The sequence below is a fragment of the Oncorhynchus gorbuscha genome, unplaced genomic scaffold (assembly GCF_021184085.1).
Source record: "Oncorhynchus gorbuscha isolate QuinsamMale2020 ecotype Even-year unplaced genomic scaffold, OgorEven_v1.0 Un_scaffold_3607, whole genome shotgun sequence".
NCBI classification, from domain to species: Eukaryota; Metazoa; Chordata; class Actinopteri; order Salmoniformes; family Salmonidae; genus Oncorhynchus; species Oncorhynchus gorbuscha.
The window spans coordinates 23,221-45,810 of NW_025747808.1; the positions used below are offsets into that span (position 1 = coordinate 23,221).

The 22,590-nt window shown below is 41.3% G+C and overlaps 26 non-coding genes across 26 annotated transcripts; all 26 read left to right on the forward strand.

Moving 5' to 3' along the window:
• Positions 1 to 1,308: 1,308 nt before the first annotated feature.
• On the forward strand, positions 1,309 to 1,391 carry trnal-cag. Its single transcript has one exon. It is a non-coding gene; the product is annotated as a tRNA-Leu (tRNA).
• Positions 1,392 to 1,649: 258 nt separating this feature from the next.
• Positions 1,650 to 1,731, forward strand: trnas-aga. The gene has a single exon. It is a non-coding gene; the product is annotated as a tRNA-Ser (tRNA).
• A 1,325-nt stretch (positions 1,732 to 3,056) lies between these two features.
• On the forward strand, positions 3,057 to 3,139 carry trnal-cag. Its single transcript has one exon. It is a non-coding gene; the product is annotated as a tRNA-Leu (tRNA).
• Positions 3,140 to 3,396: 257 nt separating this feature from the next.
• Positions 3,397 to 3,478, forward strand: trnas-aga. Its single transcript has one exon. It is a non-coding gene; the product is annotated as a tRNA-Ser (tRNA).
• Positions 3,479 to 4,797: 1,319 nt separating this feature from the next.
• On the forward strand, positions 4,798 to 4,880 carry trnal-cag. The gene has a single exon. It is a non-coding gene; the product is annotated as a tRNA-Leu (tRNA).
• Positions 4,881 to 5,137: 257 nt separating this feature from the next.
• On the forward strand, positions 5,138 to 5,219 carry trnas-aga. Its single transcript has one exon. It is a non-coding gene; the product is annotated as a tRNA-Ser (tRNA).
• A 1,318-nt stretch (positions 5,220 to 6,537) lies between these two features.
• trnal-cag lies at positions 6,538 to 6,620 on the forward strand. Its single transcript has one exon. It is a non-coding gene; the product is annotated as a tRNA-Leu (tRNA).
• A 258-nt stretch (positions 6,621 to 6,878) lies between these two features.
• Positions 6,879 to 6,960, forward strand: trnas-aga. Its single transcript has one exon. It is a non-coding gene; the product is annotated as a tRNA-Ser (tRNA).
• Positions 6,961 to 8,284: 1,324 nt separating this feature from the next.
• On the forward strand, positions 8,285 to 8,367 carry trnal-cag. The gene has a single exon. It is a non-coding gene; the product is annotated as a tRNA-Leu (tRNA).
• A 257-nt stretch (positions 8,368 to 8,624) lies between these two features.
• On the forward strand, positions 8,625 to 8,706 carry trnas-aga. Its single transcript has one exon. It is a non-coding gene; the product is annotated as a tRNA-Ser (tRNA).
• A 1,322-nt stretch (positions 8,707 to 10,028) lies between these two features.
• On the forward strand, positions 10,029 to 10,111 carry trnal-cag. The gene has a single exon. It is a non-coding gene; the product is annotated as a tRNA-Leu (tRNA).
• A 258-nt stretch (positions 10,112 to 10,369) lies between these two features.
• On the forward strand, positions 10,370 to 10,451 carry trnas-aga. The gene has a single exon. It is a non-coding gene; the product is annotated as a tRNA-Ser (tRNA).
• Positions 10,452 to 11,773: 1,322 nt separating this feature from the next.
• trnal-cag lies at positions 11,774 to 11,856 on the forward strand. Its single transcript has one exon. It is a non-coding gene; the product is annotated as a tRNA-Leu (tRNA).
• A 255-nt stretch (positions 11,857 to 12,111) lies between these two features.
• Positions 12,112 to 12,193, forward strand: trnas-aga. The gene has a single exon. It is a non-coding gene; the product is annotated as a tRNA-Ser (tRNA).
• A 1,327-nt stretch (positions 12,194 to 13,520) lies between these two features.
• Positions 13,521 to 13,603, forward strand: trnal-cag. Its single transcript has one exon. It is a non-coding gene; the product is annotated as a tRNA-Leu (tRNA).
• Positions 13,604 to 13,860: 257 nt separating this feature from the next.
• Positions 13,861 to 13,942, forward strand: trnas-aga. Its single transcript has one exon. It is a non-coding gene; the product is annotated as a tRNA-Ser (tRNA).
• Positions 13,943 to 15,258: 1,316 nt separating this feature from the next.
• On the forward strand, positions 15,259 to 15,341 carry trnal-cag. Its single transcript has one exon. It is a non-coding gene; the product is annotated as a tRNA-Leu (tRNA).
• Positions 15,342 to 15,599: 258 nt separating this feature from the next.
• Positions 15,600 to 15,681, forward strand: trnas-aga. Its single transcript has one exon. It is a non-coding gene; the product is annotated as a tRNA-Ser (tRNA).
• Positions 15,682 to 17,002: 1,321 nt separating this feature from the next.
• trnal-cag lies at positions 17,003 to 17,085 on the forward strand. Its single transcript has one exon. It is a non-coding gene; the product is annotated as a tRNA-Leu (tRNA).
• A 257-nt stretch (positions 17,086 to 17,342) lies between these two features.
• Positions 17,343 to 17,424, forward strand: trnas-aga. The gene has a single exon. It is a non-coding gene; the product is annotated as a tRNA-Ser (tRNA).
• A 1,320-nt stretch (positions 17,425 to 18,744) lies between these two features.
• trnal-cag lies at positions 18,745 to 18,827 on the forward strand. Its single transcript has one exon. It is a non-coding gene; the product is annotated as a tRNA-Leu (tRNA).
• A 236-nt stretch (positions 18,828 to 19,063) lies between these two features.
• trnas-aga lies at positions 19,064 to 19,145 on the forward strand. The gene has a single exon. It is a non-coding gene; the product is annotated as a tRNA-Ser (tRNA).
• A 1,322-nt stretch (positions 19,146 to 20,467) lies between these two features.
• trnal-cag lies at positions 20,468 to 20,550 on the forward strand. Its single transcript has one exon. It is a non-coding gene; the product is annotated as a tRNA-Leu (tRNA).
• A 258-nt stretch (positions 20,551 to 20,808) lies between these two features.
• trnas-aga lies at positions 20,809 to 20,890 on the forward strand. The gene has a single exon. It is a non-coding gene; the product is annotated as a tRNA-Ser (tRNA).
• A 1,321-nt stretch (positions 20,891 to 22,211) lies between these two features.
• On the forward strand, positions 22,212 to 22,294 carry trnal-cag. The gene has a single exon. It is a non-coding gene; the product is annotated as a tRNA-Leu (tRNA).
• A 144-nt stretch (positions 22,295 to 22,438) lies between these two features.
• trnas-aga lies at positions 22,439 to 22,521 on the forward strand. The gene has a single exon. It is a non-coding gene; the product is annotated as a tRNA-Ser (tRNA).
• Positions 22,522 to 22,590: the final 69 nt, after the last annotated feature.

The window sequence follows — 22,590 nt, forward strand, 5'->3', positions numbered from 1 at the left end:
TTCTTGACCCCTCCGGAGGTTGAAGTTTAGTCGTGTTTCTTATACCAATCATATTCTCTCAGATCTCCACAAGTACATAGGGATTAGTTGTCCATTTGGGATAGGATCCCACCTCACACCTTTACACACCTGGTTATCCATCCTTCTAGCTCTATAGGCCACAGTAGCATAGGTTACAGGTTTGTAGTCAAGCCAAAGATTTCAGGTGAGATCCCATGATACACTCAACAATACAACAACACGATTCTCATGAATAACCATTAAGCCATTTCCTAAGATTTCCCCCATTTGACATGTGGAAACCTGTTGTCACTCTTACCCTGACGGATAGCTCCAGACACTTTTTTGGTCCTATCTGAGGCATTTTTAAATTCATGTCAAAATGGCCATATTCTGAAGACACTCTTAAAGTCTGCAGGGTAATCGAACTGGCCACATCTAAACCTTGTTAAACCCTAAAAGAAAAAGTAAAAACACGATTATTGAAAATAACCATTAAGTCATTCAGGTCGCAGACTCCCCTATAAGCATGGTTTGAAACCCACTCCTGACAACTTTTTAACGCCTGCATGTCATGCACCTTTGTAAAATCCAGTTGAAAAATAAATGACTTAAGGTAATGTAAATGACACCTAGTTAATATGAGTAGTGAATAACTATCGTATTTTTAATATTCTGCAAAATCAGCTAGTTGATGAGAGGCTGAAAGAGAATTGCAAGAATCGCGCAATTTCACAGGCGGCCCACAAACAGGCGAATAACAAAAAGCATCTCGGAACGCACAACTCGTCGGTCGTTGTCAGTGGATTGTATTGGCGGGAAGAACAAAAATATAGCCTGCAGGGTAATCGAAGTCGCCGCATCTAATGTCAAGCCACAGGTCACAGGTGAGCTGCCTTGTTAAACCCTAAAAATAAATAATAACACGATTGCGTTGAAAATACCCACTAAGCCATTTGTTAAGATTTCCTCCATGTGGCTGTTGTCACTCTTACCCTGATGATTGCTGATGTTTACAGACACTTTTTCGGTCTTATCTGAGGAATTTGATCATTTATATCAGAATGGCCATATTCTGAGGCCAGTTTAGCGTTCATTCAATGACGATTTACTACTCTTTTCCATTGAAGGCCATATTGAGGTTAAATCAATGACTGGAGTTTTTCATTGATAAAAACAAATGACTATTGAAAGTGCAAGTCGGTATCGTGCATAAATTTACTGGTCTCTGTGGTGATTTTAGAAGGCTGTGCCTATTTCTACTTTCACCCCATACTATTTAACCCGATACCCAGGTACTGTGCTGTAGTCAGGATGGCCGAGCGGTCTAAGGCGCTGCGTTCAGGTCGCAGTCTCCCATGGAGGCGTGGGTTCAAATCCCACTTCTGACAGATGTTTAGTGCCTCACAGGAGTCATGCTGCTTAGCAGTAATCATGAGGTGATAAAATAACCATTTATAATAAACACTCTCAAATGCAAACCTTCTGGAGCTGAGCAAAGATCAAGGAAAATAAGAAAACAGCTGACTTAATAACAAATGAATGAGGGCAACACTTCCATGTTAATGAGTTACTGCATTGTCTTTCAGTTGTAAAATTATCACTTTCTGTAGGCTATGCCTGGTGGCCCATTCACTGCTGACAAGCCTGTTGTCGTGGCCGAGTGGTTAAGGCGATGGACTAGAAATCCATTAGGATCTTCCTGCGCAGGTTCGAATCCTGCCGACAACGAAATTGAATTTTCTTGACCCCTCCGGAGGTTGAAGTTTAGTCGTGTTTCTTATACCAATCATATTCTCTCAGATCTCCACAAGTACATAGGGATTAGTTGTCCATTTGGGATAGGATCCCACCTCACACCTTTACACACCTGGTTATCCATCCTTCTAGCTCTATAGGCCACAGTAGCATAGGTTACAGGTTTGTAGTCAAGCCAAAGATTTCAGGTGAGATCCCATGATACACTCAACAATACAACAACACGATTCTCATGAATAACCATTAAGCCATTTCCTAAGATTTCCCCCATTTGACATGTGGAAACCTGTTGTCACTCTTACCCTGACGGATAGCTCCAGACACTTTTTTGGTCCTATCTGAGGCATTTTTAAATTCATGTCAAAATGGCCATATTCTGAAGACACTCTTAAAGTCTGCAGGGTAATCGAACTGGCCACATCTAAACCTTGTTAAACCCTAAAAGAAAAAGTAAAAACACGATTGCATTGAAAATAACCATTAAGTCATTCAGGTCGCAGACTCCCCTATAAGCATGGTTTGAAACCCACTCCTGACAACTTTTTAACGCCTGCATGTCATGCACCTTTGTAAAATCCAGTTGAAAAATAAATGACTTAAGGTAATGTAAATGACACCTAGTTAATATGAGTAGTGAATAACTATCGTATTTTTAATATTCTGCAAAATCAGCTAGTTGATGAGAGGCTGAAAGAGAATTGCAAGAATCGCGCAATTTCAAAGGCAGGCGGCCCACAAACAGGCGAATAACAAAAAGCATCTCGGAACGCACAACTCGTCGGTCGTTGTCAGTGGATTGTATTGGCGGGAAGAACAAAAATATAGCCTGCAGGGTAATCGAAGTCGCCGCATCTAATGTCAAGCCACAGGTCACAGGTGAGCTGCCTTGTTAAACCCTAAAAATAAATAATAACACGATTGCGTTGAAAATACCCACTAAGCCATTTGTTAAGATTTCCTCCATGTGGACCTGTTGTCACTCTTACCCTGATGATTGCTGATGTTTACAGACACTTTTTCGGTCTTATCTGAGGAATTTGATCATTTATATCAGAATGGCCATATTCTGAGGCCAGTTTAGCGTTCATTCAATGACGATTTACTACTCTTTTCCATTGAAGGCCATATTGAGGTTAAATCAATGACTGGAGTTTTTCATTGATAAAAACAAATGACTGTTGAAAGTGCAAGTCGGTATCGTGCATAAATTTACTGGTCTCTGTGTGATTTTAGAAGGCTGTGCCTATTTCTACTGTCACCCCATACTATTTAACCCGATACCCAGGTACTGAGCTGTAGTCAGGATGGCCGAGCGGTCTAAGGCGCTGCGTTCAGGTCGCAGTCTCCCATGGAGGCGTGGGTTCAAATCCCACTTCTGACAGATGTTTAGTGCCTCACAGGAGTCATGCTGCTTAGCAGTAATAATGAGATGATGAAATAACCATTTATAATAAACACTCTCAAATGCAAACCTTCTGGAGCTGAGCAAAGATCAAGGAAAATAAGAAAACAGTTGACTTAATAACAAATGAATGAGGGCAACACTCCATGTTAATGAGTTACTGCATTGTCTTTCAGTTGTAAAATTATCACTTTCTGTAGGCTATGCCTGGTGGCCCATTCACTGCTGACAAGCCTGTTGTCGTGGCCGAGTGGTTAAGGCGATGGACTAGAAATCCATTAGGATCTTCCTGCGCAGGTTCGAATCCTGCCGACAACGAAATTGAATTTTCTTGACCCCTCCGGAGGTTGAAGTTTAGTCGTGTTTCTTATACCAATCATATTCTCTCAGATCTCCACAAGTACATAGGGATTAGTTGTCCATTTGGGATAGGATCCCACCTCACACCTTTACACACCTGGTTATCCATCCTTCTAGCTCTATAGGCCACAGTAGCATAGGTTACAGGTTTGTAGTCAAGCCAAAGATTTCAGGTGAGATCCCATGATACACTCAACAATACAACAACACGATTCTCATGAATAACCATTAAGCCATTTCCTAAGATTTCCCCCATTTGACATGTGGAAACCTGTTGTCACTCTTACCCTGACGGATAGCTCCAGACACTTTTTTGGTCCTATCTGAGGCATTTTTAAATTCATGTCAAAATGGCCATATTCTGAAGACACTCTTAAAGTCTGCAGGGTAATCGAACTGGCCACATCTAAACCTTGTTAAACCCTAAAAGAAAAAGTAAAAACACGATTGCATTGAAAATAACCATTAAGTCATTCAGGTCGCAGACTCCCCTATAAGCATGGTTTGAAACCCACTCCTGACAACTTTTTAACGCCTGCATGTCATGCACCTTTGTAAAATCCAGTTGAAAAATAAATGACTTAAGGTAATGTAAATGACACCTAGTTAATATGAGTAGTGAATAACTATCGTATTTTTAATATTCTGCAAAATCAGCTAGTTGATGAGAGGCTGAAAGAGAATTGCAAGAATCGCGCAATTTCACAGGCGGCCCACAAACAGGCGAATAACAAAAAGCATCTCGGAACGCACAACTCGTCGGTCGTTGTCAGTGGATTGTATTGGCGGGAAGAACAAAAATATAGCCTGCAGGGTAATCGAAGTCGCCGCATCTAATGTCAAGCCACAGGTCACAGGTGAGCTGCCTTGTTAAACCCTAAAAATAAATAATAACACGATTGCGTTGAAAATACCCACTAAGCCATTTGTTAAGATTTCCTCCATGTGGACCTGTTGTCCTTACCCTGATGATTGCTGATGTTTACAGACACTTTTTCGGTCTTATCTGAGGAATTTGATCATTTATATCAGAATGGCCATATTCTGAGGCCAGTTTAGCGTTCATTCAATGACGATTTACTACTCTTTTCCATTGAAGGCCATATTGAGGTTAAATCAATGACTGGAGTTTTTCATTGATAAAAACAAATGACTATTGAAAGTGCAAGTCGGTATCGTGCATAAATTTACTGGTCTCTGTGGTGATTTTAGAAGGCTGTGCCTATTTCTACTGTCACCCCATACTATTTAACCCGATACCCAGGTACTGTGCTGTAGTCAGGATGGCCGAGCGGTCTAAGGCGCTGCGTTCAGGTCGCAGTCTCCCATGGAGGCGTGGGTTCAAATCCCACTTCTGACAGATGTTTAGTGCCTCACAGGAGTCATGCTGCTTAGCAGTAATAATGAGATGATGAAATAACCATTTATAATAAACACTCTCAAATGCAAACCTTCTGGAGCTGAGCAAAGATCAAGGAAAATAAGAAAACAGTTGACTTAATAACAAATGAATGAGGGCAACACTCCATGTTAATGAGTTACTGCATTGTCTTTCAGTTGTAAAATTATCACTTTCTGTAGGCTATGCCTGGTGGCCCATTCACTGCTGACAAGCCTGTTGTCGTGGCCGAGTGGTTAAGGCGATGGACTAGAAATCCATTAGGATCTTCCTGCGCAGGTTCGAATCCTGCCGACAACGAAATTGAATTTTCTTGACCCCTCCGGAGGTTGAAGTTTAGTCGTGTTTCTTATACCAATCATATTCTCTCAGATCTCCACAAGTACATAGGGATTAGTTGTCCATTTGGGATAGGATCCCACCTCACACCTTTACACACCTGGTTATCCATCCTTCTAGCTCTATAGGCCACAGTAGCATAGGTTACAGGTTTGTAGTCAAGCCAAAGATTTCAGGTGAGATCCCATGATACACTCAACAATACAACAACACGATTTCATGAATAACCATTAAGCCATTTCCTAAGATTTCCCCCATTTGACATGTGGAAACCTGTTGTCACTCTTACCCTGACGGATAGCTCCAGACACTTTTTGGTCCTATCTGAGGCATTTTTAAATTCATGTCAAAATGGCCATATTCTGAAGACACTCTTAAAGTCTGCAGGGTAATCGAACTGGCCACATCTAAACCTTGTTAAACCCTAAAAGAAAAAGTAAAAACACGATTGCATTGAAAATAACCATTAAGTCATTCAGGTCGCAGACTCCCCTATAAGCATGGTTTGAAACCCACTCCTGACAACTTTTTAACGCCTGCATGTCATGCACCTTTGTAAAATCCAGTTGAAAAATAAATGACTTAAGGTAATGTAAATGACACCTAGTTAATATGAGTAGTGAATAACTATCGTATTTTTAATATTCTGCAAAATCAGCTAGTTGATGAGAGGCTGAAAGAGAATTGCAAGAATCGCGCAATTTCACAGGCGGGGCCAACAGGCGAATAACAAAAAGCATCTCGGAACGCACAACTCGTCGGTCGTTGTCAGTGGATTGTATTGGCGGGAAGAACAAAAATATAGCCTGCAGGGTAATCGAAGTCGCCGCATCTAATGTCAAGCCACAGGTCACAGGTGAGCTGCCTTGTTAAACCCTAAAAATAAATAATAACACGATTGCGTTGAAAATACCCACTAAGCCATTTGTTAAGATTTCCTCCATGTGGACCTGTTGTCACTCTTACCCTGATGATTGCTGATGTTTACAGACACTTTTTCGGTCTTATCTGAGGAATTTGATCATTTATATCAGAATGGCCATATTCTGAGGCCAGTTTAGCGTTCATTCAATGACGATTTACTACTCTTTTCCATTGAAGGCCATATTGAGGTTAAATCAATGACTGGAGTTTTTCATTGATAAAAACAAATGACTATTGAAAGTGCAAGTCGGTATCGTGCATAAATTTACTGGTCTCTGTGGTGATTTTAGAAGGCTGTGCCTATTTCTACTTTCACCCCATACTATTTAACCCGATACCCAGGTACTGTGCTGTAGTCAGGATGGCCGAGCGGTCTAAGGCGCTGCGTTCAGGTCGCAGTCTCCCATGGAGGCGTGGGTTCAAATCCCACTTCTGACAGATGTTTAGTGCCTCACAGGAGTCATGCTGCTTAGCAGTAATCATGAGGTGATAAAATAACCATTTATAATAAACACTCTCAAATGCAAACCTTCTGGAGCTGAGCAAAGATCAAGGAAAATAAGAAAACAGCTGTACTTAATAACAAATGAATGAGGGCAACACTTCATGTTAATGAGTTACTGCATTGTCTTTCAGTTGTAAAATTATCACTTTCTGTAGGCTATGCCTGGTGGCCCATTCACTGCTGACAAGCCTGTTGTCGTGGCCGAGTGGTTAAGGCGATGGACTAGAAATCCATTAGGATCTTCCTGCGCAGGTTCGAATCCTGCCGACAACGAAATTGAATTTTTCTTGACCCCTCCGGAGGTTGAAGTTTAGTCGTGTTTCTTATACCAATCATATTCTCTCAGATCTCCACAAGTACATAGGGATTAGTTGTCCATTTGGGATAGGATCCCACCTCACACCTTTACACACCTGGTTATCCATCCTTCTAGCTCTATAGGCCACAGTAGCATAGGTTACAGGTTTGTAGTCAAGCCAAAGATTTCAGGTGAGATCCCATGATACACTCAACAATACAACAACACGATTCTCATGAATAACCATTAAGCCATTTCCTAAGATTTCCCCCATTTGACATGTGGAAACCTGTTGTCACTCTTACCCTGACGGATAGCTCCAGACACTTTTTTGGTCCTATCTGAGGCATTTTTAAATTCATGTCAAAATGGCCATATTCTGAAGACACTCTTAAAGTCTGCAGGGTAATCGAACTGGCCACATCTAAACCTTGTTAAACCCTAAAAGAAAAAGTAAAAACACGATTGCATTGAAAATAACCATTAAGTCATTCAGGTCGCAGACTCCCCTATAAGCATGGTTTGAAACCCACTCCTGACAACTTTTTAACGCCTGCATGTCATGCACCTTTGTAAAATCCAGTTGAAAAATAAATGACTTAAGGTAATGTAAATGACACCTAGTTAATATGAGTAGTGAATAACTATCGTATTTTTAATATTCTGCAAAATCAGCTAGTTGATGAGAGGCTGAAAGAGAATTGCAAGAATCGCGCAATTTCACAGGCGGCCCACAAACAGGCGAATAACAAAAAGCATCTCGGAACGCACAACTCGTCGGTCGTTGTCAGTGGATTGTATTGGCGGGAAGAACAAAAATATAGCCTGCAGGGTAATCGAAGTCGCCGCATCTAATGTCAAGCCACAGGTCACAGGTGAGCTGCCTTGTTAAACCCTAAAAATAAATAATAACACGATTGCGTTGAAAATACCCACTAAGCCATTTGTTAAGATTTCCTCCATGTGGACCTGTTGTCACTCTTACCCTGATTGATTGCTGATGTTTACAGACACTTTTTCGGTCTTATCTGAGGAATTTGATCATTTATATCAGAATGGCCATATTCTGAGGCCAGTTTAGCGTTCATTCAATGACGATTTACTACTCTTTTCCATTGAAGGCCATATTGAGGTTAAATCAATGACTGGAGTTTTTCATTGATAAAAACAAATGACTGTTGAAAGTGCAAGTCGGTATCGTGCATAAATTTACTGGTCTCTGTGGTGATTTTAGAAGGCTGTGCCTATTTCTACTTTCACCCCATACTATTTAACCCGATACCCAGGTACTGAGCTGTAGTCAGGATGGCCGAGCGGTCTAAGGCGCTGCGTTCAGGTCGCAGTCTCCCATGGAGGCGTGGGTTCAAATCCCACTTCTGACAGATGTTTAGTGCCTCACAGGAGTCATGCTGCTTAGCAGTAATAATGAGATGATAAAATAACCATTTATAATAAACACTCTCAAATGCAAACCTTCTGGAGCTGAGCAAGATCAAGGAAAATAAGAAAACAGTTGACTTAATAACAAATGAATGAGGGCAACACTTCCATGTTAATGAGTTACTGCATTGTCTTTCAGTTGTAAAATTATCACTTTCTGTAGGCTATGCCTGGTGGCCCATTCACTGCTGACAAGCCTGTTGTCGTGGCCGAGTGGTTAAGGCGATGGACTAGAAATCCATTAGGATCTTCCTGCGCAGGTTCGAATCCTGCCGACAACGAAATTGAATTTTCTTGACCCCTCCGGAGGTTGAAGTTTAGTCGTGTTTCTTATACCAATCATATTCTCTCAGATCTCCACAAGTACATAGGGATTAGTTGTCCATTTGGGATAGGATCCCACCTCACACCTTTACACACCTGGTTATCCATCCTTCTAGCTCTATAGGCCACAGTAGCATAGGTTACAGGTTTGTAGTCAAGCCAAAGATTTCAGGTGAGATCCCATGATACACTCAACAATACAACAACACGATTCTCATGAATAACCCATTAAGCCATTTCCTAAGATTTCCCCCATTTGACATGTGGAAACCTGTTGTCACTCTTACCCTGACGGATAGCTCCAGACACTTTTTTGGTCCTATCTGAGGCATTTTTAAATTCATGTCAAAATGGCCATATTCTGAAGACACTCTTAAAGTCTGCAGGGTAATCGAACTGGCCACATCTAAACCTTGTTAAACCCTAAAAGAAAAAGTAAAAACACGATTGCATTGAAAATAACCATTAAGTCATTCAGGTCGCAGACTCCCCTATAAGCATGGTTTGAAACCCACTCCTGACAACTTTTTAACGCCTGCATGTCATGCACCTTTGTAAAATCCAGTTGAAAAATAAATGACTTAAGGTAATGTAAATGACACCTAGTTAATATGAGTAGTGAATAACTATCGTATTTTTAATATTCTGCAAAATCAGCTAGTTGATGAGAGGCTGAAAGAGAATTGCAAGAATCGCGCAATTTCACAGGCGGCCCACAAACAGGCGAATAACAAAAAGCATCTCGGAACGCACAACTCGTCGGTCGTTGTCAGTGGATTGTATTGGCGGGAAGAACAAAAATATAGCCTGCAGGGTAATCGAAGTCGCCGCATCTAATGTCAAGCCACAGGTCACAGGTGAGCTGCCTTGTTAAACCCTAAAAATAAATAATAACACGATTGCGTTGAAAATACCCACTAAGCCATTTGTTAAGATTTCCTCCATGTGGACCTGTTGTCACTCTTACCCTGATGATTGCTGATGTTTACAGACACTTTTTCGGTCTTATCTGAGGAATTTGATCATTTATATCAGAATGGCCATATTCTGAGGCCAGTTTAGCGTTCATTCAATGACGATTTACTACTCTTTTCCATTGAAGGCCATATTGAGGTTAAATCAATGACTGGAGTTTTTCATTGATAAAAACAAATGACTATTGAAAGTGCAAGTCGGTATCGTGCATAAATTTACTGGTCTCTGTGGTGATTTTAGAAGGCTGTGCTATTTCTACTTTCACCCCATACTATTTAACCCGATACCCAGGTACCGTGCTGTAGTCAGGATGGCCGAGCGGTCTAAGGCGCTGCGTTCAGGTCGCAGTCTCCCATGGAGGCGTGGGTTCAAATCCCACTTCTGACAGATGTTTAGTGCCTCACAGGAGTCATGCTGCTTAGCAGTAATCATGAGGTGATAAAATAACCATTTATAATAAACACTCTCAAATGCAAACCTTCTGGAGCTGAGCAAAGATCAAGGAAAATAAGAAAACAGCTGTACTTAATAACAAATGAATGAGGGCAACACTTCATTTTAATGAGTTACTGCATTGTCTTTCAGTTGTAAAATTATCACTTTCTGTAGGCTATGCCTGGTGGCCCATTCACTGCTGACAAGCCTGTTGTCGTGGCCGAGTGGTTAAGGCGATGGACTAGAAATCCATTAGGATCTTCCTGCGCAGGTTCGAATCCTGCCGACAACGAAATTGAATTTTCTTGACCCCTCCGGAGGTTGAAGTTTAGTCGTGTTTCTTATACCAATCATATTCTCTCAGATCTCCACAAGTACATAGGGATTAGTTGTCCATTTGGGATAGGATCCCACCTCACACCTTTACACACCTGGTTATCCATCCTTCTAGCTCTATAGGCCACAGTAGCATAGGTTACAGGTTTGTAGTCAAGCCAAAGATTTCAGGTGAGATCCCATGATACACTCAACAATACAACAACACGATTCTCATGAATAACCATTAAGCCATTTCCTAAGATTTCCCCCATTTGACATGTGGAAACCTGTTGTCACTCTTACCCTGACGGATAGCTCCAGACACTTTTTTGGTCCTATCTGAGGCATTTTTAAATTCATGTCAAAATGGCCATATTCTGAAGACACTCTTAAAGTCTGCAGGGTAATCGAACTGGCCACATCTAAACCTTGTTAAACCCTAAAAGAAAAAGTAAAAACACGATTGCATTGAAAATAACCATTAAGTCATTCAGGTCGCAGACTCCCCTATAAGCATGGTTTGAAACCCACTCCTGACAACTTTTTAACGCCTGCATGTCATGCACCTTTGTAAAATCCAGTTGAAAAATAAATGACTTAAGGTAATGTAAATGACACCTAGTTAATATGAGTAGTGAATAACTATCGTATTTTTAATATTCTGCAAAATCAGCTAGTTGATGAGAGGCTGAAAGAGAATTGCAAGAATCGCGCAATTTCACAGGCGGCCCACAAACAGGCGAATAACAAAAAGCATCTCGGAACGCACAACTCGTCGGTCGTTGTCAGTGGATTGTATTGGCGGGAAGAACAAAAAATATAGCCTGCAGGGTAATCGAAGTCGCCGCATCTAATGTCAAGCCACAGGTCACAGGTGAGCTGCCTTGTTAAACCCTAAAAATAAATAATAACACGATTGCGTTGAAAATACCCACTAAGCCATTTGTTAAGATTTCCTCCATGTGGACCTGTTGTCACTCTTACCCTGATGATTGCTATGTTTACAGACACTTTTTCGGTCTTATCTGAGGAATTTGATCATTTATATCAGAATGGCCATATTCTGAGGCCAGTTTAGCGTTCATTCAATGACGATTTACTACTCTTTTCCATTGAAGGCCATATTGAGGTTAAATCAATGACTGGAGTTTTTCATTGATAAAAACAAATGACTATTGAAAGTGCAAGTCGGTATCGTGCATAAATTTACTGGTCTCTGTGGTGATTTTAGAAGGCTGTGCCTATTTCTACTTTCACCCCATACTATTTAACCCGATACCCAGGTACCGTGCTGTAGTCAGGATGGCCGAGCGGTCTAAGGCGCTGCGTTCAGGTCGCAGTCTCCCATGGAGGCGTGGGTTCAAATCCCACTTCTGACAGATGTTTAGTGCCTCACAGGAGTCATGCTGCTTAGCAGTAATCATGAGGTGATAAAATAACCATTTATAATAAACACTCTCAAATGCAAACCTTCTGGAGCTGAGCAAAGATCAAAAATAAGAAAACAGCTGTACTTAATAACAAATGAATGAGGGCAACACTCCATGTTAATGAGTTACTGCATTGTCTTTCAGTTGTAAAATTATCACTTTCTGTAGGCTATGCCTGGTGGCCCATTCACTGCTGACAAGCCTGTTGTCGTGGCCGAGTGGTTAAGGCGATGGACTAGAAATCCATTAGGATCTTCCTGCGCAGGTTCGAATCCTGCCGACAACGAAATTGAATTTTCTTGACCCCTCCGGAGGTTGAAGTTTAGTCGTGTTTCTTATACCAATCATATTCTCTCAGATCTCCACAAGTACATAGGGATTAGTTGTCCATTTGGGATAGGATCCCACCTCACACCTTTACACACCTGGTTATCCATCCTTCTAGCTCTATAGGCCACAGTAGCATAGGTTACAGGTTTGTAGTCAAGCCAAAGATTTCAGGTGAGATCCCATGATACACTCAACAATACAACAACACGATTCTCATGAATAACCATTAAGCCATTTCCTAAGATTTCCCCCATTTGACATGTGGAAACCTGTTGTCACTCTTACCCTGACGGATAGCTCCAGACACTTTTTTGGTCCTATCTGAGGCATTTTTAAATTCATGTCAAAATGGCCATATTCTGAAGACACTCTTAAAGTCTGCAGGGTAATCGAACTGGCCACATCTAAACCTTGTTAAACCCTAAAAGAAAAAGTAAAAACACGATTGCATTGAAAATAACCATTAAGTCATTCAGGTCGCAGACTCCCCTATAAGCATGGTTTGAAACCCACTCCTGACAACTTTTTAACGCCTGCATGTCATGCACCTTTGTAAAATCCAGTTGAAAAATAAATGACTTAAGGTAATGTAAATGACACCTAGTTAATATGAGTAGTGAATAACTATCGTATTTTTAATATTCTGCAAAATCAGCTAGTTGATGAGAGGCTGAAAGAGAATTGCAAGAATCGCGCAATTTCACAGGCGGCCCACAAACAGGCGAATAACAAAAGCAGCATCTCGGAACGCACAACTCGTCGGTCGTTGTCAGTGGATTGTATTGGCGGGAAGAACAAAAATATAGCCTGCAGGGTAATCGAAGTCGCCGCATCTAATGTCAAGCCACAGGTCACAGGTGAGCTGCCTTGTTAAACCCTAAAAATAAATAATAACACGATTGCGTTGAAAATACCCACTAAGCCATTTGTTAAGATTTCCTCCATGTGGACCTGTTGTCACTCTTACCCTGATGATTGCTGATGTTTACAGACACTTTTTCGGTCTTATCTGAGGAATTTGATCATTTATATCAGAATGGCCATATTCTGAGGCCAGTTTAGCGTTCATTCAATGACGATTTACTACTCTTTTCCATTGAAGGCCATATTGAGGTTAAATCAATGACTGGAGTTTTTCATTGATAAAAACAAATGACTGTTGAAAGTGCAAGTCGGTATCGTGCATAAATTTACTGGTCTCTGTGGTGATTTTAGAAGGCTGTGCCTATTTCTACTGTTGTCACCCCATACTATTTAACCCGATACCCAGGTACTGAGCTGTAGTCAGGATGGCCGAGCGGTCTAAGGCGCTGCGTTCAGGTCGCAGTCTCCCATGGAGGCGTGGGTTCAAATCCCACTTCTGACAGATGTTTAGTGCCTCACAGGAGTCATGCTGCTTAGCAGTACTAATGAGATGATGAAATAACCATTTATAATAAACACTCTCAAATGCAAACCTTCTGGAGCTGAGCAAAGATCAAGGAAAATAAGAAAACAGTTGACTTAATAACAAATGAATGAGGGCAACACTCCATGTTAATGAGTTACTGCATTGTCTTTCAGTTGTAAAATTATCACTTTCTGTAGGCTATGCCTGGTGGCCCATTCACTGCTGACAAGCCTGTTGTCGTGGCCGAGTGGTTAAGGCGATGGACTAGAAATCCATTAGGATCTTCCTGCGCAGGTTCGAATCCTGCCGACAACGAAATTGAATTTTCTTGACCCCTCCGGAGGTTGAAGTTTAGTCGTGTTTCTTATACCAATCATATTCTCTCAGATCTCCACAAGTACATAGGGATTAGTTGTCCATTTGGGATAGGATCCCACCTCACACCTTTACACACCTGGTTATCCATCCTTCTAGCTCTATAGGCCACAGTAGCATAGGTTACAGGTTTGTAGTCAAGCCAAAGATTTCAGGTGAGATCCCATGATACACTCAACAATACAACAACACGATTCTCATGAATAACCATTAAGCCATTTCCTAAGATTTCCCCCATTTGACATGTGGAAACCTGTTGTCACTCTTACCCTGACGGATAGCTCCAGACACTTTTTTGGTCCTATCTGAGGCATTTTTAAATTCATGTCAAAATGGCCATATTCTGAAGACACTCTTAAAGTCTGCAGGGTAATCGAACTGGCCACATCTAAACCTTGTTAAACCCTAAAAGAAAAAGTAAAAACACGATTGCATTGAAAATAACCATTAAGTCATTCAGGTCGCAGACTCCATAAGCATGGTTTGAAACCCACTCCTGACAACTTTTTAACGCCTGCATGTCATGCACCTTTGTAAAATCCAGTTGAAAAATAAATGACTTAAGGTAATGTAAATGACACCTAGTTAATATGAGTAGTGAATAACTATCGTATTTTTAATATTCTGCAAAATCAGCTAGTTGATGAGAGGCTGAAAGAGAATTGCAAGAATCGCGCAATTTCACAGGCGGCCCACAAACAGGCGAATAACAAAAAGCATCTCGGAACGCACAACTCGTCGGTCGTTGTCAGTGGATTGTATTGGCGGGAAGAACAAAAATATAGCCTGCAGGGTAATCGAAGTCGCCGCATCTAATGTCAAGCCACAGGTCACAGGTGAGCTGCCTTGTTAAACCCTAAAAATAAATAATAACACGATTGCGTTGAAAATACCCACTAAGCCATTTGTTAAGATTTCCTCCATGTGGACCTGTTGTCACTCTTACCCTGATGATTGCTGATGTTTACAGCTTTTTCGGTCTTATCTGAGGAATTTGATCATTTATATCAGAATGGCCATATTCTGAGGCCAGTTTAGCGTTCATTCAATGACGATTTACTACTCTTTTCCATTGAAGGCCATATTGAGGTTAAATCAATGACTGGAGTTTTTCATTGATAAAAACAAATGACTATTGAAAGTGCAAGTCGGTATCGTGCATAAATTTACTGGTCTCTGTGGTGATTTTAGAAGGCTGTGCCTATTTCTACTTTCACCCCATACTATTTAACCCGATACCCAGGTACTGTGCTGTAGTCAGGATGGCCGAGCGGTCTAAGGCGCTGCGTTCAGGTCGCAGTCTCCCATGGAGGCGTGGGTTCAAATCCCACTTCTGACAGATGTTTAGTGCCTCACAGGAGTCATGCTGCTTAGCAGTAATCATGAGATGATAAAATAACCATTTATAATAAACACTCTCAAATGCAAACCTTCTGGAGCTGAGCAAAGATCAAGGAAAATAAGAAAACAGCTGTACTTAATAACAAATGAATGAGGGCAACACTTCATGTTAATGAGTTACTGCATTGTCTTTCAGTTGTAAAATTATCACTTTCTGTAGGCTATGCCTGGTGGCCCATTCACTGCTGACAAGCCTGTTGTCGTGGCCGAGTGGTTAAGGCGATGGACTAGAAATCCATTAGGATCTTCCTGCGCAGGTTCGAATCCTGCCGACAACGAAATTGAATTTTCTTGACCCCTCCGGAGGTTGAAGTTTAGTCGTGTTTCTTATACCAATCATATTCTCTCAGATCTCCACAAGTACATAGGGATTAGTTGTCCATTTGGGATAGGATCCCACCTCACACCTTTACACACCTGGTTATCCATCCTTCTAGCTCTATAGGCCACAGTAGCATAGGTTACAGGTTTGTAGTCAAGCCAAAGATTTCAGGTGAGATCCCATGATACACTCAACAATACAACAACACGATTCTCATGAATAACCATTAAGCCATTTCCTAAGATTTCCCCCATTTGACATGTGGAAACCTGTTGTCACTCTTACCCTGACGGATAGCTCCAGACACTTTTTGGTCCTATCTGAGGCATTTTTAAATTCATGTCAAAATGGCCATATTCTGAAGACACTCTTAAAGTCTGCAGGGTAATCGAACTGGCCACATCTAAACCTTGTTAAACCCTAAAAGAAAAAGTAAAAACACGATTGCATTGAAAATAACCATTAAGTCATTCAGGTCGCAGACTCCCCTATAAGCATGGTTTGAAACCCACTCCTGACAACTTTTTAACGCCTGCATGTCATGCACCTTTGTAAAATCCAGTTGAAAAATAAATGACTTAAGGTAATGTAAATGACACCTAGTTAATATGAGTAGTGAATAACTATCGTATTTTTAATATTCTGCAAAATCAGCTAGTTGATGAGAGGCTGAAAGAGAATTGCAAGAATCGCGCAATTTCACAGGCGGCCCACAAACAGGCGAATAACAAAAAGCATCTCGGAACGCACAACTCGTCGGTCGTTGTCAGTGGATTGTATTGGCGGGAAGAACAAAAATATAGCCTGCAGGGTAATCGAAGTCGCCGCATCTAATGTCAAGCCACAGGTCACAGGTGAGCTGCCTTGTTAAACCCTAAAAATAAATAATAACACGATTGCGTTGAAAATACCCACTAAGCCATTTGTTAAGATTTCCTCCATGTGGACCTGTTGTCACTCTTACCCTGATGATTGCTGATGTTTACAGACACTTTTTCGGTCTTATCTGAGGAATTTGATCATTTATATCAGAATGGCCATATTCTGAGGCCAGTTTAGCGTTCATTCAATGACGATTTACTACTCTTTTCCATTGAAGGCCATATTGAGGTTAAATCAATGACTGGAGTTTTTCATTGATAAAAACAAATGACTATTGAAAGTGCAAGTCGGTATCGTGCATAAATTTACTGGTCTCTGTGGTGATTTTAGAAGGCTGTGCCTATTTCTACTGTCACCCCATACTATTTAACCCGATACCCAGGTACTGTGCTGTAGTCAGGATGGCCGAGCGGTCTAAGGCGCTGCGTTCAGGTCGCAGTCTCCCATGGAGGCGTGGGTTCAAATCCCACTTCTGACAGATGTTTAGTGCCTCACAGGAGTCATGCTGCTTAGCAGTAATAATGAGATGATAAAATAACCATTTATAATAAACACTCTCAAATGCAAACCTTCTGGAGCTGAGCAAAGATCAAGGAAAATAAGAAAACAGTTGACTTAATAACAAATGAATGAGGGCAACACTCCATGTTAATGAGTTACTGCATTGTCTTTCAGTTGTAAAATTATCACTTTCTGTAGGCTATGCCTGGTGGCCCATTCACTGCTGACAAGCCTGTTGTCGTGGCCGAGTGGTTAAGGCGATGGACTAGAAATCCATTAGGATCTTCCTGCGCAGGTTCGAATCCTGCCGACAACGAAATTGAATTTTCTTGACCCCTCCGGAGGTTGAAGTTTAGTCGTGTTTCTTATACCAATCATATTCTCTCAGATCTCCACAAGTACATAGGGATTAGTTGTCCATTTGGGATAGGATCCCACCTCACACCTTTACACACCTGGTTATCCATCCTTCTAGCTCTATAGGCCACAGTAGCATAGGTTACAGGTTTGTAGTCAAGCCAAAGATTTCAGGTGAGATCCCATGATACACTCAACAATACAACAACACGATTCTCATGAATAACCATTAAGCCATTTCCTAAGATTTCCCCCATTTGACATGTGGAAACCTGTTGTCACTCTTACCCTGACGGATAGCTCCAGACACTTTTTTGGTCCTATCTGAGGCATTTTTAAATTCATGTCAAAATGGCCATATTCTGAAGACACTCTTAAAGTCTGCAGGGTAATCGAACTGGCCACATCTAAACCTTGTTAAACCCTAAAAGAAAAAGTAAAAACACGATTGCATTGAAAATAACCATTAAGTCATTCAGGTCGCAGACTCCCCTATAAGCATGGTTTGAAACCCACTCCTGACAACTTTTTAACGCCTGCATGTCATGCACCTTTGTAAAATCCAGTTGAAAAATAAATGACTTAAGGTAATGTAAATGACACCTAGTTAATATGAGTAGTGAATAACTATCGTATTTTTAATATTCTGCAAAATCAGCTAGTTGATGAGAGGCTGAAAGAGAATTGCAAGAATCGCGCAATTTCACAGGCGGCCCACAAACAGGCGAATAACAAAAAGCATCTCGGAACGCACAACTCGTCGGTCGTTGTCAGTGGATTGTATTGGCGGGAAGAACAAAAATATAGCCTGCAGGGTAATCGAAGTCGCCGCATCTAATGTCAAGCCACAGGTCACAGGTGAGCTGCCTTGTTAAACCCTAAAAATAAATAATAACACGATTGCGTTGAAAATACCCACTAAGCCATTTGTTAAGATTTCCTCCATGTGGACCTGTTGTCACTCTTACCCTGATGATTGCTGATGTTTACAGACACTTTTTCGCTTATCTGAGGAATTTGATCATTTATATCAGAATGGCCATATTCTGAGGCCAGTTTAGCGTTCATTCAATGACGATTTACTACTCTTTTCCATTGAAGGCCATATTGAGGTTAAATCAATGACTGGAGTTTTTCATTGATAAAAACAAATGACTATTGAAAGTGCAAGTCGGTATCGTGCATAAATTTACTGGTCTCTGTGGTGATTTTAGAAGGCTGTGCCTATTTCTACTGTCACCCCATACTATTTAACCCGATACCCAGGTACTGAGCTGTAGTCAGGATGGCCGAGCGGTCTAAGGCGCTGCGTTCAGGTCGCAGTCTCCCATGGAGGCGTGGGTTCAAATCCCACTTCTGACAGATGTTTAGTGCCTCACAGGAGTCATGCTGCTTAGCAGTACTAATGAGATGATGAAATAACCATTTATAATAAACACTCTCAAATGCAAACCTTCTGGAGCTGAGCAAAGATCAAGGAAAATAAGAAAACAGTTGATTAACACTCCATGTTAATGAGTTACTGCATAGTCTTTCAGTTGTAAAATTATCACTTTCTGTAGGCTATGCCTGGTGGCCCATTCACTGCTGACAAGCCTGTTGTCGTGGCCGAGTGGTTAAGGCGATGGACTAGAAATCCATTAGGATCTTCCTGCGCAGGTTCGAATCCTGCCGACAACGAAATTGAATTTTCTTGACCCCTCCGGAGGTTGAAGTTTAGTCGTGTTTCTTATACCAATCATATTCTCTCAGATCTCCACAAGTACATAGGGATTAGTTGTCCATTTGGGATAGGATCCCACCTCACACCTTTACACACCTGGTTATCCATCCTTCTAGCTCTATAGGCCACAGTAGCATAGGTTACAGGTTTGTAGTCAAGCCAAAGATTTCAGGTGAGATCCCATGATACACTCAACAATACAACAACACGATTCTCATGAATAACCATTAAGCCATTTCCTAAGATTTCCCCCATTTGACATGTGGAAACCTGTTGTCACTCTTACCCTGACGGATAGCTCCAGACACTTTTTTGGTCCTATCTGAGGCATTTTTAAATTCATGTCAAAATGGCCATATTCTGAAGACACTCTTAAAGTCTGCAGGGTAATCGAACTGGCCACATCTAAACCTTGTTAAACCCTAAAAGAAAAAGTAAAAACACGATTGCATTGAAAATAACCATTAAGTCATTCAGGTCGCAGACTCCCCTATAAGCATGGTTTGAAACCCACTCCTGACAACTTTTTAACGCCTGCATGTCATGCACCTTTGTAAAATCCAGTTGAAAAATAAATGACTTAAGGTAATGTAAATGACACCTAGTTAATATGAGTAGTGAATAACTATCGTATTTTTAATATTCTGCAAAATCAGCTAGTTGATGAGAGGCTGAAAGAGAATTGCAAGAATCGCGCAATTTCACAGGCGGCCCACAAACAGGCGAATAACAAAAAGCATCTCGGAACGCACAACTCGTCGGTCGTTGTCAGTGGATTGTATTGGCGGGAAGAACAAAAATATAGCCTGCAGGGTAATCGAAGTCGCCGCATCTAATGTCAAGCCACAGGTCACAGGTGAGCTGCCTTGTTAAACCCTAAAAATAAATAATAACACGATTGCGTTGAAAATACCCACTAAGCCATTTGTTAAGATTTCCTCCATGTGGACCTGTTGTCACTCTTACCCTGATGATTGCTGATGTTTACAGACACTTTTTCGGTCTTATCTGAGGAATTTGATCATTTATATCAGAATGGCCATATTCTGAGGCCAGTTTAGCGTTCATTCAATGACGATTTACTACTCTTTTCCATTGAAGGCCATATTGAGGTTAAATCAATGACTGGAGTTTTTCATTGATAAAAACAAATGACTATTGAAAGTGCAAGTCGGTATCGTGCATAAATTTACTGGTCTCTGTGGTGATTTTAGAAGGCTGTGCCTATTTCTACTTTCACCCCATACTATTTAACCCGATACCCAGGTACTGTGCTGTAGTCAGGATGGCCGAGCGGTCTAAGGCGCTGCGTTCAGGTCGCAGTCTCCCATGGAGGCGTGGGTTCAAATCCCACTTCTGACAGATGTTTAGTGCCTCACAGGAGTCATGCTGCTTAGCAGTAATCATGAGGTGATAAAATAACCATTTATAATAAACACTCTCAAATGCAAACCTTCTGGAGCTGAGCAAAGATCAAGGAAAATAAGAAAACAGCTGTACTTAATAACAAATGAATGAGGGCAACACTTCATTTTAATGAGTTACTGCATTGTCTTTCAGTTGTAAAATTATCACTTTCTGTAGGCTATGCCTGGTGGCCCATTCACTGCTGACAAGCCTGTTGTCGTGGCCGAGTGGTTAAGGCGATGGACTAGAAATCCATTAGGATCTTCCTGCGCAGGTTCGAATCCTGCCGACAACGAAATTGAATTTTCTTGACCCCTCCGGAGGTTGAAGTTTAGTCGTGTTTCTTATACCAATCATATTCTCTCAGATCTCCACAAGTACATAGGGATTAGTTGTCCATTTGGGATAGGATCCCACCTCACACCTTTACACACCTGGTTATCCATCCTTCTAGCTCTATAGGCCACAGTAGCATAGGTTACAGGTTTGTAGTCAAGCCAAAGATTTCAGGTGAGATCCCATGATACACTCAACAATACAACAACACGATTCTCATGAATAACCATTAAGCCATTTCCTAAGATTTCCCCCATTTGACATGTGGAAACCTGTTGTCACTCTTACCCTGACGGATAGCTCCAGACACTTTTTTGGTCCTATCTGAGGCATTTTTAAATTCATGTCAAAATGGCCATATTCTGAAGACACTCTTAAAGTCTGCAGGGTAATCGAACTGGCCACATCTAAACCTTGTTAAACCCTAAAAGAAAAAGTAAAAACACGATTGCATTGAAAATAACCATTAAGTCATTCAGGTCGCAGACTCCCCTATAAGCATGGTTTGAAACCCACTCCTGACAACTTTTTAGCGCCTGCATGTCATGCACCTTTGTAAAATCCAGTTGAAAAATAAATGACTTAAGGTAATGTAAATGACACCTAGTTAATATGAGTAGTGAATAACTATCGTATTTTTAATATTCTGCAAAATCAGCTAGTTGATGAGAGGCTGAAAGAGAATTGCAAGAATCGCGCAATTTCACAGGCGGCCCACAAACAGGCGAATAACAAAAAGCATCTCGGAACGCACAACTCGTCGGTCGTTGTCAGTGGATTGTATTGGCGGGAAGAACAAAAATATATCTGCAGGGTAATCGAAGTCGCCGCATCTAATGTCAAGCCACAGGTCACAGGTGAGCTGCCTTGTTAAACCCTAAAAATAAATAATAACACGATTGCGTTGAAAATACCCACTAAGCCATTTGTTAAGATTTCCTCCATGTGGACCTGTTGTCACTCTTACCCTGATGATTGCTGATGTTTACAGACACTTTTTCGGTCTTATCTGAGGAATTTGATCATTTATATCAGAATGGCCATATTCTGAGGCCAGTTTAGCGTTCATTCAATGACGATTTACTACTCTTTTCCATTGAAGGCCATATTGAGGTTAAATCAATGACTGGAGTTTTTCATTGATAAAAACAAATGACTGTTGAAAGTGCAAGTCGGTATCGTGCATAAATTTACTGGTCTCTGTGGTGATTTTAGAAGGCTGTGCCTATTTCTACTGTCACCCCATACTATTTAACCCGATACCCAGGTACTGAGCTGTAGTCAGGATGGCCGAGCGGTCTAAGGCGCTGCGTTCAGGTCGCAGTCTCCCATGGAGGCGTGGGTTCAAATCCCACTTCTGACAGATGTTTAGTGCCTCACAGGAGTCATGCTGCTTAGCGAATGAGGGCAACACTCCATGTTAATGAGTTACTGCATTGTCTTTCAGTTGTAAAATTATCACTTTCTGTAGGCTATGCCTGGTGGCCCATTCACTGCTGACAAGCCTGTTGTCGTGGCCCGAGTGGTTAAGGCGATGGACTAGAAATCCATTAGGATCTTCCTGCGCAGGTTCGAATCCTGCCGACAACGAAATTGAATTCTCTTGACCCCTCCGGAGGTTGAAGTTTAGTCGTGTTTCTTATACCAATCATATTCTCT